The sequence below is a fragment of the Adiantum capillus-veneris genome, chromosome 27, assembly GCF_014529385.1.
Source record: "Adiantum capillus-veneris isolate H3 chromosome 27, ASM1452938v2, whole genome shotgun sequence".
NCBI classification, from domain to species: Eukaryota; Viridiplantae; Streptophyta; class Polypodiopsida; order Polypodiales; family Pteridaceae; genus Adiantum; species Adiantum capillus-veneris.
In genome coordinates, this window is record NC_140957.1 from 85990568 (window position 1) to 85998561 (window position 7994).

At 42.8% G+C, this 7994-nt stretch overlaps 1 pseudogene; it reads left to right on the forward strand.

The window, feature by feature from the left end:
• The first annotated feature begins 4761 nt into the window (after positions 1 to 4761).
• LOC147422318 (uncharacterized) lies at positions 4762 to 5337 on the forward strand (annotated as a pseudogene).
• Positions 5338 to 7994: the final 2657 nt, after the last annotated feature.

The following is a 7994-nucleotide window of genomic DNA, read 5'->3' on the forward strand; positions in this document are numbered from 1 at the left end:
GATTCTCCCATCAAGAGATACTTGGTACAATACAATATTTGTGTTCCTTGTGACCTAGGTGAATATGGAAAGATTCATGCATCACAAGCATAACATAATCCTTGGGAAAAATCATTAACCATCCCCGGCCTCAGTCTCAAGGCCTCAAACACCTTCAAAGTTGGAGAGAGCTAGCGGTGAATGAGGGTAGGGAAGAGGAAGAAGAAACATTCATAGGAGAAAGAAATAGTTCCTCACTTATCATCACTCTTCTTGCTTAGCATACATAATAGCATAGTAATGAATATGGAGAAGATGGAAAGCTTAAGCATTGGAGCCTAGCTCTTGGTTGGATTTGCATTCCATATCCAAGAGTGTTGGTGCAGGCTCTCAACTTCTCTACAAGCTTGGAGATGGAGATGGAGCTCTTGCACTTTGCATCTCACACAATGAGAGAGAGAGAGAGAGAGAGAGAGAGAGAGAGAGAGAGAGAGAGTGTTGGGGGGGGGGGAGGGGAGTATATCCCCCAAGCTAGTCCCCCTCCTTGCTTTGGTTGTGGGATGGGTGTCTAACCTCACTCCTATCTTATTGCAGATTTAGCGAGAACCACGATTAAATTGTCAATCCATGGGATGAAGCTAACTCGACTAGTACGTAGAGGTTACAAGAGGTTGTCAATCTCTCAAAAAACAACTAACAACTTGCATCTAACTCAAGCTACACTCAAGTGACTAAAATCACCAAAAGCCAATCGCTCAACGGCAAACAAATCACATCCGTTACAGCATCAAATGACATCCAAATGTAACAAAAATTCTAAGACATGTTTATAAGACCTAATCACACATGCTTATGGTCTCAAACCCCACTTTAGGTCAAGTGCCAAAATCGTGATTATTAACAGCATTGGATTTTTTACCTAGTCGTTTTTGACCCAGAATGCACCTAAATGCTTAGCAATGATGCCCCAATACCCCGCATATGCTTAGTTTTAGATTTTGAAGTGTAAATTCCTACTTATGATGAAATTAGGCCGCGGCGGCGATGCCAAATTCTACAAAATACTGTGATGCGTTTACGTCAATGCGTAGAGCTCTTACCTGCGGTTGCAATGCAACAAACACGACTGCAATGTGATAACGGGGAGGGAGTAGGAAGCGCGAGAAGGAGCGAAGTGAGCGCTGTTAGCTCACGCTGTGTATTTCATTATCCAAAACTTTTAAATAACTTACAAAATTTGGCTTTTATACCTTAGCCAAGGTTTTTGGTGGAAACTAATAATTTGGAAGCTCTAACTTTAGATAGGTAATGACAGGTTGATACAATCTGGAAGCTTGTAGCCCCGGTTCATTTATACATGGTTTACTCAAAAAATAAGATTTACAATATTCTCGATTTATCAAAAATAATAAGTGTTTTTACATGGAAGCTCCAAAAAATGGTATCCATGTTAGCTTGCTGCAATAATTCCCCCCCTCCTCGCCTGTGTCGTCCCTTGACACAGCTTTATGGGCTGAAGTAGTCTTCGGGTTGATGGCTGGCAAGGCGGTTTTTAAGCGCATTTAGTGCCTTTTGGTATCTGATCTTCCTCTCTTTATCTGGCACTTGCAAGAACTACATAGTGACTCTGTTTTTCAGCTCCACCGCTGAGTAGCCGACAAATCATGATGTCAAGTTGTTGATCACTAGCCCAAATATCTTGTTTCGCCAAGTGAAGGACCCTGTGTAGAATGCTTCCTCAAACGCCATTATATTGTGAGAAGGTAAAAACATGCATTTGGCGTAGGAGCCATAGAGGACTTCTTTGGACTGTTGACTACTAAGGTCGTAGCATAATCCTTTATGACCCTCGAGGAATGACATCCAAGGGGCGCCTACTTGCTCTGGCTCATGGAATACTTTGATGCAGGTGGGCAGCATTCGGCAAATTTTATATAGCATTGCACATGATAAATCTGGTAGACTTTTGAAGAATGACATGGTGCCCGTTAGGGTTTTCACCATGTATTCTTCAGTCGACGGTCCCTTTTTTGGAGCACGCAATTGGGGGTAGTTCGGCCAAGTTGGCCGCTTCTTTGTTAATGCCTCTTGTGCTTTCCAGGTCCTTACTCTTGGTACAGGACAGAAAGTAGGATCCTTTTGTAAGGCTGCAAGTGCTCTTTTGAACAGAATCAAATACCTTGGATTCTTGTTCAACCAGCTGAGCCTCTACTTTGGATGGTCTTGATCTGCGCCATCTACCTGCATGTCTTTGTACGGGGGTTTCCAATCAACGAGCAAAGAAAACGAACAAAGGTAATCTCCGAGCAAATATGAGAAACACCCTTGACAAATTGATGCAAGCGCAAGCTATATTGAAGAAAATAATCATGGCTTCTTGGATTCCACCACATAACACCTCAGCTCAAAAGGCAATTACCCAACACCTATTAAAGCGTATCACACCTTTAAATAAGTCACTACTGCAAGTCACATATTTTGTCCAAGAGTTCCCATCAAAATATTGTTCCTTACCGTACATGCTTGAGTTGTCATATTGTGGTGGCATCTCAAAAGCAATATATCCATAATATTGTAATGGAAGCTCACGAACATGCTTTATTTCTTGAGCTTGACTAAGCGCGATGGTAATGTTGGTATGCAATGGTAGGCATCTAATGATATCAACTAGACTTATCTAGTGATGGATGTTGTCTTGGAGATCCTTTTTGATAAATACTGGTGAGATCTTGGAGCAAACATTGCTCTATATTGGCGAAGTAGATAGAAAAACCTTGTAGAACTAAGAAACCTCATGATAAACAACATAAACATGCTCTCCCATATTATTTTAAGTTTTACATGCTCTCTTGACAAAGTGAGAGGACCTCGCAAAAATGTGTCTCCAGTCTTTGGCCCAAAGGAATAATGCTACCATAGATAGCTAAGGTCTCCCGCCCTCTCATTTCAAATTCCTTCCTCATCAACCAACGCTTGGCTACTCTTGAAATTATTTCCTTGCATTAAGTGGGAAAAAAACGTGCATACCGACCAACAAAAATCATTGCATGTTAGAACCTTATAGAAGTGCAAAGTCTTTAGGGGTTGACATGAAGGATCTTCTTATGAGGCTAATAGGCATGTTCTTTTTGCTGCAACATGTAGGCTTCTAGGAGTTCTCATGCTTTCTCGTTGAGTTTTTCTATGATGGAATAGATAAGTCATCCCAACAGTCATGTTACCTTTCTACTAACAAGCTTCTCCATGTGCTTTGCGCAAGCATGAAAATTAAGTTCCTTGTAACTGCCAATATGCTCTGACTGTCAGTGAAAATAGTGTTAATAGTTTCCTTTCCAACACCTTTCTAACAGTCATGTTACCTTTATATGAGTAGCACAGTGGTGGATACGCTAGTTGAGCTCCTTTCAGAGTCGATCCAGCCGATGCTGCTCTTCCAGGTGAGGGCCTTCGAGGCCTACTGTCGCCACTCGCATGTCCGCCACCACTTGTACATAGATCTTGATCAAAAGGATCAGGTGGAAATTGTGGCTCCAAGTGCAGTACTCCCGTGACGGGGGCGGTAGCCACCCGAGTTCAGTCGAGCACCGCCAAGCCAGCGGAGGGGGGGTGTGCCCAAAAGCAGCTTTGGGGATCGGGCACAAGCTGCCGCTACAAAGAATGCCCAAAAATGACCACACGGTGGTATTGCAAGGAGCTCTATTTCTGGTGAATAGGAAGCTCTCTTGGGTTCTCTAATCCGTTTCAGAGTAGTTTCTTTGTAATATGAGTAGTTGCTTGTAATAAACACGACCGCCAATATTATAGGGCTCGCTAAAGCCCTTTTTTTCAAAAAAAAAAGAGGTGAAGAGAGAGGAAAGCAAAGTAAGTCACAAAGAGAGTGAGGTTGGTAGTGCTCTGAGCCAGATAGTGCGTGTGTGTCTACGAGGGCAAAGTAAGAATAGAGAGTTATCATGGAAGGTAGAAGAAGCAGCAGCTCCAGGGTGGTGGCGGCACTAGAGGTGGTGATGGTGGTGGCGGGCAGTCTTATCGAGAAGGAGAAGGTGGAAATCTCATGCGGGACAGTGTGAAGCAAGCTATTTCTGTGTGTAGGCTACCTTACAAGAACCACATCAGCACTTTCATCGACATCGACATGCTACAGCGCGGTGAAGTCATTGTACTCCCTCACTAAGGGGGTGAGGGCAGACCGCATCATCGCCTGCGGTTGCATCAAGCAACTGTCCGCATCTTTGGGCTCTACGCTCAAGAGCTCTAGTGTGTCCGCCCTTCGTGGCCTATGCGGTGTCAATCTCGGCTATGTGATCAGCACCTCCACCACAATTGTGCCATGCTTCCTTGAATGAATAGCCCTTGAGACTAACAACGCCATCCTATAACACCCAAGCGGCCCTGCATTATATTTTAACGCCTACTTATGCCGATCCCCGCCCTTCACGATGAGTACATTAGCCCCCCAGCTATTGTGATATTGACCCCCTACCAACTAAGCTGCAGCAAGGTGTCAACAACTAGCTTTGCTCCCCTCTGCGGTTGTAGTTTTGCCCCTACTCTTACACTACTATACTTGCTTTTTGGTGAATAAAATCCGCCCACTTATTACAAGTTCGAGAGAGAGAGAGATGCTTCTCAACTCACCGAGTCACTTGCAGAGTCTAGACAAAAGTGAGAGAGAGGGAGAGAGAGAAAAAAAAACTACTAAAAATAGTCTACGCCGGTGCGAACTGCTTTCAATAGTTTTTTTTTTTGGTTGAGAGAGAGAGAGAGAGACTTGTGGAGCTTGCAATGGCTACCAATATTTCAGAGAACGTGGTAGAGCTCAAAGAACCGCTTGACCAAGCTACGCGAATTCGTCGCGACCTCATGTGCAGAGTCTTATATCCTTTGAGATATAGACATAAGAAATGATAGCAGCCTTGTCTGCGCAATAGGAAGGGAAGGCCACATTACTTCATACCTCAAAAAGTCAAAGATCATCAACTCATTATAAAGCTTGTCTAGTTTTAGCTGGGATCAGGATGTTGAAAAGTAAATCTAGATATCTCTCTTCAAGGGGGCCTCCAAGGAGAAAGTTGATGTTGATGTGTATTTTAAGGCAAGATCCTTGGAGTTGAAGGTCCATGATATTGATGGCAAGAACTATCACCTGGGTGATTATCGTCTGGGTGCGTTGTGTCTGATTAAAGCTGTCGTACCTGAGAAATGTAGTGTCATTGCTATGCCTACTCAGATTAACATTATTTTAAGAAGCATGAGAAGGGCACCTGGAAATATCTTCATTGGAATGAAGACAAGTCAGAGTTGTGGAGTGATGATAAAGAACTCATGTCTCGGCTCATGCAAATAATGAGGAATTTTTAACTTTGTTGCGACTTTGTACTATAGAAAGCCAAAAGCTTCATGGTAGGATAGGTGGTTTGGGGTCACGGTTAGAGTCCATGGTAGTTCTAACTTCATTTGGAGACGTCGCTAATGGTATAAGGTTTTATATTCTGATTGTTGATATAGCGGTCATGATTGGTACAAAGAACTATTTTGGTATGGAAGTAGATCCATCCATTGATTGGTCTAGAGAGTTGGCATCAATTTTCCCAGGGAAAATCATACAAATTTCCCTTTATGGTAGATTCAAACCTAGGAAATTTCCCACATATCGGCATTTTTTACAATTTAACTCTAATTTTATGGATTCTCCAAGCGGATTTCTTCCCTCTCCATCTATTTTGTTTTTTCAACATCCAGTGCTCAGCCAAAACATTTGTGAGAGAAACTAGTGATAAAATCAGCTCAAGGCTAAGCTGAGGCACACTTTTCTCGAACATGGTTGGCATGGTAGCGGCATCAAACCTCCATTTTTGGGTAGAGAGAGAGAGAGGTTTCTCAAATCACATATAGACCTGAGAGAGAGAGAGAGAGAGAGAGAGAGAGGTTTCTCAAATCACATATAGACATGAGAGAGAGAGAGAGAGAGAGAGTTGACATGGTAGTGGCATCAAACCTCCAAAAACTAAAAAAAAGTCCAAAAAAATCAAATAAAATAATTTTTGATTGCAATATTGATAGAAATGCCACATGAGATGCTGCTTATAACAAAGCTCAATGTTTGTGAGAAAGTAGCTCGGTTTTTTCTTTGCTCGAGAATGTTTGCTTGCCGTTTGGTAAGAATCCTTTGTACAACCTCTCTTTTACTTGGAGTAATTCCACCTTTATCTAAGGATAGAGTAGGTATTGTTGGTGCCATTGCACATTGATTTGATTGGGAGTGAGTTGTGTAACGTTGACGGAGTGAAGAACTCTCGGCTCCCAATCCATTGATGCCTTCCACTGCTCATCTACCTCTTGTGTAATCGTCTCTTTCAATGCATCTTCCTTAGCCTTTGAGAGTTGGACCATTGGCACTGTATCCGTTTCGATTATGTGTACTTGAAATTCCTCCTCGCCACTTAGCTCTTCCGCTAGGTGTGTCTCCATCTCAGCAAAAGTAACTGAGGGGATCTCTATTTGTGGTTGCTCTAAAGTTCCTGCCTCTTCTTGTGTTTCTCGCCGTCCCTCTTGCAACAGTTGATTGACTCTTTTAAGTTCAGCTATTTCTTTCAGCAGGTCGTCTTCTCTTTGCACCCGCATTAGAGCCAGGTCTCTGCGTTGAGACTGCTCCAATTTTAACTCCAGCTCGAGGTCTTTATTGTTCTTCTCTAATGCTTTGTAGACCTCGTATGTTCCTTTGATCGAGGCTACGACTAGATTCTCTCGTATTTGTCGCAAAAAAATTGCCTAATCATTTATTCTTTGCTCTAAGTACTGTAGGGAAGCATTTGCTACATCTAACTATACGTGAATTTTTTGAACTGACAGGTTTGTAGTTAGTTCGTTTGTAACTTTTGTCAGCTATTCAATATTTTGCTTTGCATGCATCTGACAACTTCGTAAGCAAGTCACCAAGCTCCTCCATTTCTTTCTATTTTTTATATCATGCTAGCTGATGTTGTTCAGCTTCCGCTTTCAACTCCTGCACTTGCCTTTGTAGATCGGTGATGACATTTAATATGTCTTCTAACTCCCCTTGGAGTGCGTCAATCACCATCTCTAGTTCTTTGGCCTTTGTGTTGCGGTTAGTGCTACTGAGCGAAGTCTTTCCGTCATGTCCTGCATTTGCTTGGCATACTCGTTGACTTGCAGGATCACTTCATTGTTTGATTTCCACTCTTCGTTTCTGGCCAGCTGCCTAGATGTTTCTGCAGTCTCTTGTGTATTTTTTGGCTGCGTCATGGCAGCTGGTTGTTGTTGTTCTTGAGGCTGTGGGCTGATCATCTCCCACTTTGTCATTCTAAGGTTTTGTGAGTGCCTCAGCCTGTTCTTGCTGCGTAGAGGTAGAAGGTGTTTTCTCAGACTCTTGTTCTCTTGTTTGCTCGAACTTTGTAGTGTCCTCTGGTGTAGGACTTGCTGCCTTTCTGGATCTTTGTCTTGCTCTTTTTGTTGCTCTTGTGTAGATTCAGCTTCCTGTTGTGTAGAGCCAGTTGCTTCTCTTTGTTCATGCTTTGTCTCTTTTGTGTGTTCAGGTTCTATGGCTTTACTTGTTGGTGAAGGTGGTGGGCTCGGCATGGGGTGATCATGTTGTTCTAAAACAGGTGAAGAAATTCAGGGAGACACATCACCTTGATCATGTTGTGATTCTCCTTGTTCCGTTACTTCATGTGCTTGCTTTTGCTGCTCTGCCGCCTCTTTAGCTTTCTGTTTCGCTTCTTGGGCTTCTTTCAGCTTTAAAGCTTCTCCTTCTTGATACATCTTTTCCAATAATTCTATGGAATCTTTTGCCTATTTCGTGGTATGATGTTTTTGTTCTTGCACCTTTAAGCTCAATGGGTACCCATTTTGTCGGGTCCTTACCTTGTGCTTGGCGGTTGCGTTCGTAAGAGTGCTTTTCTCTTTCAAATTGGGCTTGTTTTTGTACAGGTTTCTCCTGGTGTGCTGCCATGGCTTTTCTCTTCATTTCTTCCCGTCGTGCTCTTTTTTCCTCGTTA